General features: G+C 44.5%; 1 protein-coding gene across 1 annotated transcript in view; it reads right to left on the minus strand.

Annotated features, from left to right (window-relative positions):
- Window positions 1–12,945, minus strand: part of LOC129697454 (uncharacterized) — a 191,663-nt gene that overhangs the window by 109,003 nt on the left and 69,715 nt on the right. The window lies entirely within an intron of this gene.

Genomic DNA, 12,945 nt, shown 5'->3' on the forward strand with positions numbered 1-12,945 from the left:
CCCATATCCCACCAATCCCTGCATATCCATGTGCCAATCCAAAAGTATTTTAAATGTCGATGTCTCTCTCTGTCTCAATCTTTATATGCCGTTTTTGACTCTATCTCTCTGAGCTCCTGCTATTGACTTTCCAGCTACATACTGTATGTTTTGCCAAACTAAATCAGATTACCAACAAAACTCATGAATAGGTTTAGACCAGGCGCTAGTTACAACGGGAAAGTCATTACCTGATGATATCATTAGCCCCATGCTATAGCGTTAACTCAGTGTCACAGATGTAACATGGGAGATGCCAAGGTTAAATGTAAAAGATTAAAGTCTTAATATTCCCTCGTCGGGCCTGTTGGAGCAGAATTTATAACCTGTCCCAAACATATTTTTAACTGTGTCTTATATTGTCTTTAGTGAAACAGAATTTTTTGGACTATCAATACCAGTTTTAAGGAAAGTAATGATTACCAAAAACCCAGATCACACATCTAGTACATTCTCAGAATGTACTAAAAAGAAACTGCACAAACAGCTGGAGTAACTCAGCGGGTCAGGCAGCATCTTTGGAGAGAATGTTTCGGGTCGGGACACTTCTTCAAATAAATGCTCAGATTTAGTTTTTTTAATTCCCTGCAGTTTACGAAAGCACCTGCGGAACCATGGCACAATGGTAGAGTTGCTGCTTTATAGCCCCAGAGACCTGGGTTTGATCCTGACTACTGTATGGAGGTTCTTAAATTCCACTCTTGTATCTGCTTCCACCACCAGCCCTGCGGCTTGTTCTGAGCACCCATCACTCACTCTCTGTGTAAAAAGTTTGCCTTGCACATCTCCTTTAACCTTTGCTCCTCTGATCTTAAAGCTGTGATTTCCAGTCTTTGACATTTCTACCCCAGGACAAAAGCTCTGACGATTTACCCAATTTATATTCCCATCATTTTCTGTACTTCGATTAGTTCTCTCTGAACCTCTGATGCTCCAGAGAAAACAATCTAAGTTTGTTCAACTTCTTCTTATAGCTAGGTTTCTCTAATCCAGGCAGCATCTGATAAAGCTCTTTGTAACCCTCTCCTAAGCCTCCACATCCTTCTTGTAATGAGGCAATCAGATCTGTACACAATGCTCCAAATCTAGCCCAAACAAGGTTTTATAAAGCTGTAATGTGACTTCCTAACTTAGACTCAATTACCTGATTGATAAAGGCACCTTCTTTACCACTCCATCTACTTATGTTGCCACTTTCAGGGAGTTATGGACTTGGGCCCTAAGATTTCTCTGTACGTCACTGCTGTTAAGTGTCTTGCCACTGATTATATATTTTCCTCTTATATATTGCCTCCCAAAGTGCAACACCTCGTACTTACTCGGATTAAACTGTATCTGCCATTTTCTGCCCATTTCGGTAGCTGATCTATATCCTGCAGTATACTTTGGCAGCCTTCCTCACAGCTCGTGACCCCAACAATCCTGGTATCATCTGCAAACTTACTAACCAACCCGTCCACAATTACATCCAAGTCATATATATATATCCAAGTCATCACAAACAGCAGAGGTCCCAGCACAGATAGACACAAAGTGCTGGAGTAACCCAGTGGATCAGGCGGCATCTGTGGAGAGAAAGGATAGGTGATGTTTTGGGTCAGGACCCTTCTTCAGACAGCAGGTCCCAGCACAGATTTGTGCGGACCCCCACTAGTTACAGACCCCCAGCCAGAATAACAACCTTTTTCCCACAACCCTCTATGAGGAAGCCAGTTCTAAATCCAAGCAACAAAATCATGGATCCCATGCATGTGAAACTTCTGGATCACCCCATCATGAACAACTTTCTCAAATGTTTGACTAAAATCCATGTAGACAACATCCACTGCCTACCTTCATCTTCATCAGCTTCATCAGCTCCTCAAAAACCTCGATCAAGTTAATAAAACACAACCTGCCATGCACAAAGCCACGCTGACTGTCCCAAAATATCCCATTCTCTTCCAAATGGGAGTAAATTCTCTCCTGAAGAATCCTCTCTAATAGCTTCCCCACCACTGATGTGAGGCGTGATTTCCTGGATTATCTCTATTCCACTTCTTATACAAAGGAACAACAGTTGTTTTGATTTAAATAGGTTTTGGTTTAGTTCATTATAACGAGTGATTTCTGAGGGAGTCTCTCCTTATCTCAATTGTAGATTAATACTGCAGTGAGCGAAAAAAGGGAGTCTAAACGTGCATTTTACACATCATCTATTTTAAATGAACATAAGTAGATTTCTTTAAATAGTTTCAGCTGATATGACAAATAGCAGCTTTCTTCTTTTCAATGACCACAGTAAATCATAAAAGCAAATTACGCATCACTGAAACATTAATTGACCTATTCTATTTGAAAAGAAATATCAGCTTCCTCTTTTCAAAACTGAAAATCATTACAATCGAGGATGAGAAATAATGCTTCAAGAAACAGGTGGTTTCTTTATTTCCACCTGTACCAAGGTACAGTGAAATACTTTTTCTGAATACGGCTCACACCATACATCAGCACGACCCCCCAGTCAGTACAGAATGTACAGAACAACCCACTGTGTCCATATGCAAGAGTCACCATTTTAGGGCCATTTCACAGTCCCAGCTGCAGCAGCCCACAAGTTGCAGCCACCACCTCCACTCCGGTTGTCCCGTGACCTGCTGTCCCTCTCCTTGCACGGCCCTCTTCAGCCCTTCGTTCCCCGGGGGCACCTCCCGCTGCGGACCTTGAGGGTGCAGAAGGTAAGACCCCCGGTCCTGCTCCCTGGGCCCTTTGTCCAGCATCCGCTGCCATCTCCCTCCATCCTCTGTCCTCACTTTCCCTCTCCGGGTGGGTTCCCAGTTCCGCAGAGGGCAAGCCAGACCTGCCGTTGGGATGTGGTCAAGGTTCACCGGGACTCTGTTAACCTACAGGTCCCCAGCAGTCCACTCCACCAGCTGTAAGATCTGGTTGATCTTTTAGCTTTAGGTTTCTTATTGTAATGTGTACCAAGGTATAATAAAAAGCTCTGTTCTATATGCCCTCCAAACAGATCCGAATATACCAGACATGGATACAATCAACTCAAGCTCGTACAATAGGTACAATAATACAAAGGGGAAGATACAGAGTGTAGAATATAGTTCGGAGCATTGTAGTGCACTGAGGCGCACCACAATTTCACTTTTCAGTCCGAGACCCAAGTCTTTTAATGGGCTTTCCTACTGCAAGGTGACTTTAGAGATACAGCGCAGAAACAGGCCTTTCGGCCCATCAAGTCCACACCAACCAACAATCACCCCGCACATGATCCTACACACTAGGGACAATTTACAATTTTTTTTCCAAAGCCAATTAATCAACAAACCTGTACGTCTTTGGAGTGTGGGAGGAAACCGGAGCACCCAGAGTAAACCCACTCGATCATGGGGAGATCACACAAACTCCGTACAGACAGCACCCCCGTGTTCAGGATTGAACCCGGGTTTGTGGCGCTGTAAGGCAGCAACTCTACCGTTGCCCCACCGCGCCACCCTGTGACGTGGCGTTGAATTCTCAGAGGTGTGAAGATGCTTATTTGTTCTATTCATTCAAGGCTGAGACTGATTAGTCTTTGGGATCCGGTGATCAGAGAGGAAAGTCGACAATACATCGAAACAACCACGGTGTCAAAAGTCACGACAAAAGGTGAAGGGGACTCAAACGACTACACAGCATATTCCTGCTCCTCATTTTTATATATGTAGACCATAATACATTAACAGTGATAGCCAATAGAACAAAAAACATTATAAATTCCGTGATAGCGCAGCTGCATTCAGTCTCTCTCTTGCCAAGAGGTTTCCATCCTGTAGATTATATTTCACAAATCCCTGCAGCACTCAGCAGATCAATTTCTTTCACCAGTTCTGTTCAAAGTGCTGCTAGAAGGTTCATTCCAGCCTTGGAAACCCTCAAGAAAAGTCATTATGTGAATTTGTATCCCACCGCACTGCCTACACCTAAAACACTTCACTATTGGGCGGCACAGTGACACAGCGGTAGAGACCCGGGGTTCGATCCTGACTACGGGTGCTGTCTGTACAGGGTTTGTATGTTCTCCCCGTGACCTGCGTGGGTTTTCTCCGGGTGCTCCAGTTTCCTCCCACAACCTAAAGACTTGTGGGTTTGTAAGTTAATTGGCTTCAGTAAAATTGTACCCTGTCCCTAGTGTGTAGAATAGTATTGGTGTTTATGGGGAGATCGCTGGTCAGCACGGGCATGGTGGACCGAAGGGCTTGTTTCCGTGCTATATCTCTAAAGTAATTCTAAAGATCAAATGCTTTAAGAGCTCCATTCAAACCGCTGCTGGAGGTTCCTTCCAGCCTTGGAAACCCTCAAGGAAAGTCATGATGTGAATTTATATCCCACTGCACTGCTTACACCTAAAACATTTCACCATCACTGAAGTTAATTTGGTCCATTCTTTGCTTCAACAATTGACAAGAATCTGCCTGATCCTATTCAGGGTAGGGCAACCCAACCTCGGCCCAATCCCCTGGCCTGAAAGGTACACAAAAATGCTGGAGAAACTCAGCGGGTTCAGCAGCATCTATGGAGCGAAGGAGATAGGCAACGTTTTGGGCCAAAACCCTTCAGTCTGAAGAAGGGTTTCGGCCCGAAACGTTGCCTATCTCCTTCGCTCATTAGATGCTGCTGCACCCGCTGAGTTTCTCCAGCATTTTTGTGTACCTTCGATTTTCCAGCATCTGTAGTTCCTTCTTAAACCCCTGGTCTAAAAGGTCATTTGATAATGTACAACAGGCACTGAAAGAAATGTTACTGCTGCAAAGAAGGACAAACCTGGTAGTGCTACAAATGAAGACACAAAGTGCTGGAGTAACTCAGCGGATCAGGCACTTTGTGTCTTTTTTTCTAAACCAGCATCTGCAGTTCTTTGTGTCTACTGGCAGTGCTCAAGTTATTTCAGACAGGACCATGGAGAAATATCTCAGCAACCTATTGTTTCTTCAGTAAGTGCAGTTTATTTAACTCACTCTGTTCGAGGGTTTAACCAGGGTGTCCAGTCTCATCAACATTTCTACTTCCCTTTAGATGTTAGACTTCAGAGAAACAGCATGGAAACAGGCCCTTCAGCCCACCGAGTCGGCGATGACCAGCGGTATGCTAGCTCTATCCTACACAGTAGGGACAATTTACAATTTACAGAAGCCAATTAACCTGCAAGCCTGCAGATCTTTGCAGTGTGTGTGGGAAGCCGGAGCAGCCAGAGAAAACCCACAGGGTCACAGGGAGAATGTACAAACTCCATACAGACAGCACCCGTGGTCGAGATTGAATCCAGGTCTCTGGCGCTGGAAGGGAGGAACTCTACCGTTGAGCCACTATGCTGCCTGTGACAAGATTGAGGAGATTCAGTATGTCACCAAATACTTGATCAAGATTCTCCAGGTGCACAGTAGAGAGCATATCGACTGGTTGCACCATAGCATCAAATGCCCAGGAACAAAGAAGGGTGCAAGAAGTGGTGGACATTGCCTGGAGTATCTGACCTCCCCACCATCGAAGGGATCCACAGGAGGTGCAGCTCAAAAAGGCAGATAAAATCCTCAAAGATCCACACCACCCAGGCCTGGCTCTCCTGTCACTGCTCGCATTGGGAACCAGATACAGGAGCCTGAAAACCATGGCCACCAGGTTCCACCCAGCAATCATCAGGCTCGTGAACACTGCATAACACCAACCACTACCTCAGCAATCATGGCCCCACGATGGACTGTGTTTTGGTTGCACTATGGACTTTGGTTTTGCATTGTTATGGCCTAGTTATTTAGTGTTACTGATTATTACTTTATTGCATTAACGTTGAATATTTATTTGTGTGTTATTAGTTAATGGGCCTGTAAAACTGTAGCAAATAAGAATGTCATTTGGTTGGTACATATGACAATTAAACACTCTTGACTCCTGACTTAATGTTGTTGCTCTGAAACTTTTCAACCTCAAAGAATTGTCTAGAAGAGCAGGGGTTGGCAACCTGCGGCCCGTAACCCAAAATCATCCGGCCCGCAGGCGTATTTGTTTCCCCTAATCATCCGGCCCACAGACATTTCCGGTATCTCCCGGGCCCGAGGCCGTGGCACCCAGGCACGGTGACACAAGGACGCAAGGAGGCCTGCGCTGGCGGAGTCGCCGAGCGCCGAGCAGCGGCGAGCGCTAAACTTGACCAATCGCCGAGTGCCGACGAGCGCTGTCCTCTGGCTGTACCGCATCCTGCACAAAGCCACCGGCACGGCTGCGCACCTTCTGTGTCTGGGCTTCACTGTCGGGATCAGGGTTGTCAATAGGCCGAGGACGAGTGAGTGTGAGTATTTGAGCCACCGCCTTCAGGACAGAGTCAAGGTAAGTACGCCGTGTTCATGAGCGCCCGTAACTAGGGACCACTAGGTGGCGTCCTTGAAAGGGTGGGATCTATGTGAACACGCGATTTGATGCCTGCCATCTGGGGTGGGATGGGGGCGGGATCCATGTGTGCACGTGATAGATGAGGCCCGCCATCCGCGTACAGACATGTGTCCTGGACCCTATGCCGAACAAGGTTGCCGACCCCTGGTCTAGAGTCATAAACATAGAGTCATTGAGCCTCACAGCATAGAAACAGGCCCTTCAGCCCAACTTGCCCACACTGGCCAACATGTCCCATCTATACTAGTCCCTCTTGCCTGCATTTGCCCCATATCCCTCTAAGCCGGTCCTATCCATGTACCCGTCTAAATGTTTCTTAAATGTTGGGATAGTCCCTGCCTCAACTACCTCCTCCTGCAGCTCGCTCCATACACCTCCCACCCATTGGGTGAAAAAGTTACCCTTTGGGTTCAGCTTAAATCTTCCCCCCACCCCTCACACTAAACTTATGTCCTCTGGTTCTTGATTCCCTTACTCTGGGCAATAGAATCTGTGCGCCTACCTGATCTATCATCTTGTGACTTTGTACACCACTGTAATGACTATTGGCCACTAATTATCTCCCACAAAACATTAGCCATATAACTACTTCCCTACAGTTTTCTTGATGCTAGTTTGTATTTGTGCTGCATTGATGCACCATTGCGGTCTGGCTTGAAACAATTTTGCATATTTATCTTTGCTGCCACATTTGCAATTATAAATAACTCAAACTCTCACTCCGATACAGCGTATACAATCCAAGCATGTACGGTCTTTCCTTAGTCAGTCTTCTAACATGAAGGTGTCTACTATGCATCATTCCTTTCCTATGTATCATTTACTCTGCCAATTCTGTCAACTTAGTCAGTCCCTTACCATATAGAAACATAGAAACATAGAAACATAGAAATTAGGTGCAGGAGTAGGCCATTCGGCCCTTCGAGCCTGCACCACCATTCAATATGATCATGGCTGATCATCCAACTCAGTCATATATTTTGTACTGCAGTACGACTTCATCTCCCATTTAAAACGTTCATTGATTTCACATCTAGGGACTTCCGAGACTGTGTATCCTGAAAATCCATTTACAAATATTTTGTTTGACTGGATTTGCTTTTAAGCAGCTTATGTTACAATTTGAAAGCCAATCTCCTTACTGTTTATTCTGTTACTGGAATATGATCAACTTCTCTCCCTTGTGGTCCGGTGCGTGGATGTCATTGCTCCTCGTTGGTTTACTCTCCACGATCACCAGGCATCTCTGCAGTTTGTTATTGCTTATAAATATGTGTCCCTTCCACTCTCACAGCTAGAACTGCACACACTGTTCAAGGTACCGTCTGAACATCTCGCTCCACTCAGTACAAGGACAATTCTCTCCGGTTTGTTCTCGGCCACTTCAATTATGTCTCCCATTTTCCTTTCCACTTCATTGCTCCCCAATTAGAATTACATCATTTCGGCGACACATCTCTCCAGCCACCCAGGGCATCAAACTGGGTAAGAAGCAATTCTGTCACTGCCAGGATATTAACCTTGGGTTATCTGTGCTAATACAGTGAAGACATTTTTAATGTCCTTATTTTAATAGGTTAGGGGGACAATCACCTTTTAGGTTTCCAGGGCCCCCATGGGGTACCTGAAATATATTTTCCATAATGTTAATATTAATGTTACTCATAACTGCCAGTATTACATTTCAGCTGGGTAGCTATGAGTTAACCTGTGTTAACCCCAGGTTTTTGGAATAGTAATTTTCAGACAGAAAACTATCATTTCTTGCTAATGAGATAATATTTCATTAAACACCTCATTTGCAAGAAAACCCTTAATTGCACTCAATTAATCCTCTCTGCAGTTGAAGCTGTTGGACTCTAAAGATAGACACAAAATGCTGGAGTAACTCAGTGGGTCGGGCAGCATTTCTGGAGAAAAGGAATAGGTGATGTTTCGGGTCAGAACCTTTCTTCAGACTTCGGATAAGAGGGCGATGACAAACATGAGGTCACAGGAGTTTGGATTTAGCCTTGGTTATATTCTCTGCGTTTGAAAGAAAGAAAGGAAAGCTGAATGAGTTGCATAAAATATGAGATTAGACTTGGCACAAACTGATCTCCTGTGTCCTCCATTCTCAACAAACTCCTCCACTCCACAGCACCATAACAATCAAAAATATTTCCATAGAATAAGACCAACAGAATTTTAGACACTATTTTGCTATGAAACCTGTCTCCAACCTTGTCATCTGCTACAATTCTACCCACTCATTGGATGAAGTTTAAGTCTTAAGTTGACCACCATTTGCAATATGGTGGAGCTAAGGTGAAGCTGACTTGGCCTTGACTCTCCCAAGTAGCAACCAAGACAATATTCACCGTGACAAACATAGAACATGCGGGGAATTGACATGGTGAATGCAGTCTTTTGTCCAGGATGGGGGAATCGTGAACCAGAGAACATTGGTTGATGTGGTTATTCCCTTAGTATTAACCAAGTCCTCAACGGTGGAACAGGCGGATGATGATGGCTGACTTTAATAGAGCGTCACAATTGCTGGGAAGGCGGATGAAGGCTGAAGCAGAAAAGGGCCCCCGGTTGTCTTGGACTCCATGCCACTGGATCCTGACCCAGCTCTGTCAAGGATCATATGGTGGCTGTCTGTGCACCAGTCTCCCCACGTTAAACAAAGTCACGCACAGGCGTCCCCCATATAGGGGGACAGTCATACTCGTTTCGAGTGACCGCCGATTTATCTGTACACCGTAAATGGATCGATTGTAATCATGTATTGTCTTTCTGCTGACTGGTTAGCACGCAACAAAAAGCTTTTCACTGTACCTTGGTACACATGACAATAAACTGAACTGAGAGGAAAAAGATCCACCAGGAAACGGAGGGGCCACGTTTACACACAGAGGGTGGTGGGTACGTGAAATGAGCTGCCCGAGGAGGTAGTTGAGGATACAATAACAATATTTAAAGGATACTTGGACATGCATATGGATAGGAAAGGTTTAGAGGTTGACCTTCTGGTGAAGGTACTTCCACAATTCTGTTGGGGAGGGAGTTCAACGATTTAGACCCAGCCATGATGAAAGAACCAGAAAAGACGTCAAATCAGGGATTAGGATGGAAAACTATAGTTTCCATGATGGTGGTGTTCCCAGGCACCTGCTTTCCATGTTATTCTGGGTAAATGTCAGGAGTTTGGAAGGAGCTATCGGAATAGCCTGGGTGTAGTGAATTTTAAGATGCTGTTATTTGTTTTTAAATCTCTGAATGGGCTCACCCCGCCTTACCTCTCTGAGCTGCTCCACCCATACGCTCCTGCCCGGTCCTTCAGGTCAGCTGGTCAGCTGCTCCTGGAGGTACCGAGATCTAATCGGAGGCTCAGAGGGGATAGAGCCTTCTCTGTTGCTGCTCCAGCGCTCTGGAACACCCTGCCGTTGCACATCAGACAGGCCCCCTCACTGTCCACCTTCAAATCCAGTGTTAAAACACATTTGTACTCTCTGGCTTTTGGCTTCTGTTTTTATTGTTTTTAATGTTTCTTTATTTTACATATCTTTTCCTACTATTTTCTTTTGATTGTTATTATTGGTGTGTATTAACTTTTTTGTCAATGATTAGTGATGTACAACACTTTGTTGCAACTATGATTGTTTTTAAAGTGCTCTATAAATAAAATTATTATTATTATTATTATATTATTATTTTCAATGGTATGCACTATAGGCACAGTGTGTATTATGGAAGAAATTGATGCTTAGGGTTGTGGTTAGGGTACCAGTCAACCAGTCAACCCTGAAAAGTGATACGTTCCTTGAGTGTCATTGGAGCTACATTTATTCTGGAAACCAAAGACTATTCCATCATAGTATTGTGAGCAATTTTGAGGAAGGATGTGCTGGTTCTGGAGAGGGTCCCAGAAGATGTTTACGAGAAAGATCTCAGGAATGAGTCGGTTAACATACGATGAGCGTATGAAGGCACTGGGCCTCTACTTGCTGGAGGTTAGAAATGGGGGGACCTCATTGAAACTTACCGAATAGTGAAAGGCCTGGATAGAGTGGATGTGGAGAGGATGTTTCCACCAGTGGGATAGTCTAGGACCAGAGGTCATAACCTCACAATTAAAGGACATTCCTTTAGGAAGGGAATGAGGAGCAATTTCTTTCATCAGAGGGCGGTGTATTTGTGGAATTAATTGCCACAGAAGGCTGGGGAGGCCAAGTCAATTCATATTTTTTAGGCAGAGATAGATAGATTCTTGATTAGTACAGGTGTCAGGGGTTATGGGGAGAAGGCAGGAGAATGATGTTAGGAGGGAGAGATGAATCAGCCATGATTCAATCGCGGGGTATCCTCGACGGGCTGAATGTCCTAATTCAGCTCTTATTATTTATGAACTTATCATACTCATGACTTGAAGATAATGGGGTTGCTTTGGGATGTTGGAAGGTGATGTCATGATCCTGATGATTAGTGGATGCCCATTCCTGCTCCTGCCTCTTCTTATATTCTTATATCCTCATGTTCAATCCTAAATGACCGACACCTTTTTTTCTAAGTCCCCAACTGAGGGATACTTTCTCCAATTTCTGAAAGGGTTGAGTCCTCTAATCTGTAAGCCTCAATGAGATCCCAACCCATTCTTCGAAACTCTCAAGAATAAATTCAATCTCTCCGCACATAACAGGCTTTTCACCCCACCTCTAGTCTGGTGAATCTTCTCCGTCCCCTATCCAAGCACAAGGTATGTCATACTGTAACTACTAATGCCTTATTGTTTCATTAGCCTAATGTGAACTGAACTGGGGTTGCATTCCTTAGTAAATAATCTGCATTGTGATTTTTCCATAAAACAAAGCTGCAACAAGAAACTGATTTGAAACAAATAGATTTTGTGTTTGTTTATTTGCTTTCCTTCACATGAATTTCGTCGGAGTATATTTTATTCCCGATCTTATATTTTTGGGTAATGACATGAATTCTGTAAGGGGGAATTTCCCGAATGGCCTTAACGCAGGGGTCTCCTGCACTTGCACTCTAGCTGCCGAAAGTGGTGGGTGGTGTTGGAGACAGATACAAAAGTGGTATTTAAGAGACTTTCGGACAGGCACATGGATATGCAGATAGAGGAGGAATAGCTGACGGGCAAAGCTGAGGAGATTGATTCAATTTGGCATCATGTTCATCACGGACATTGTGGGCCAAGGGGACTGTTCCTGCACTACACTGTTCTAATTCTGGAAAAAGCAGCACCGGCAAAAAATTAACCCTTGCATTCCCTCTCTCTCCATCCCTTCCCCACCCTAGTCGTCCTGCTTAGTTACACTGCCATCCACTCATTATCACCTTTTCCACAGCCAACAATGGACCATTGTGGGCTCCACCTTTCCTTGATCATCGTTGTTCTTTTCATACCTTTCATTCATCTGTTCTTTGTATCTTTTTGTACCTCTAGTTTCGCTCTCCCCATACTCAGTCTGAAGAAGAAGCCTGATTTTATGATTGTGTTTATAATTTGTTTGGCTGTTTTGTTGTTTGTCTTTTGCACAAAAGTCCGTGAGCATTGCCACTTTCATTTCACTGCACATCTCGTATGTGTATGTGACAAATAAACTTGACTTGACTTGACTTGACTTGATCCGCTGAGTTACTCCAGCATTTTGTGTCTATCTTCAATGTAAACAATGAACTGCCTACCACAATTTTGCAAAGATAAGATTTTACTTTGAGAAACACCATTTCATGAAAACAAGTCCTATATCTTACCAAGTTCAACTAAAATGCTAAAGACTAGGCCAGCACGATGGCGCAGCAGTAGAGTTACTGCCTTACAGCGCCAGAGACTTGGGTTTGATTCTGACTATGGGTGTTGTCAGTGTGGCGTTTGCGCGTTATCTCTGTGACCTTGTGGCTATTCTCCAGGTGCTTCGGTTTCCTCCCGCATTCCAAAGACGTGCGAGTTTGTAGGTGGATTGGTTTCAGTAAATTGTTCCTGGTGTGATGCATGGAACTAGCCTAGGGGCGATCGGCCGAGTGGACTCGGTGGGCCGAAGAGCCAGTGTCCATGCTGTATCTCTAAACTAAAACCAAATTAAACTAAACTAAAACTAACAGCACAATACACTCTAGCTTCTATCCAATACCAGTATCTTGACGTACTTTTTTTAACCACATAACAGGATTGGGAGAAGGAGCAGACATTCTGCAAGAGATAACTTAATCACAGGTTTGCGGAGATTGTGACAGTTTCTCTCTCAAGCTGTGTGACTGCATCGAGTCACACTCCAGCAGGATAACTGCAGAGGCAGCAGTGGGATAGTGCAATCTGCACCATCACAGGGGGTCCAGAGCGCGTTGGTGAAACGGGACCAATACAATAGTAATAAGTGTTTCAAGGCACAAGTGATCCTTGCATGACGGGCGCACTTGCTGTTAATTTCCAGTGTGAAATTCTCCATCAGTGCGGCGCATGTTGAGCAAGTGAGAGGC

This window comes from Leucoraja erinacea, chromosome 5 (genome assembly GCF_028641065.1).
Source record: "Leucoraja erinacea ecotype New England chromosome 5, Leri_hhj_1, whole genome shotgun sequence".
Lineage (NCBI taxonomy): Eukaryota > Metazoa > Chordata > Chondrichthyes > Rajiformes > Rajidae > Leucoraja > Leucoraja erinaceus.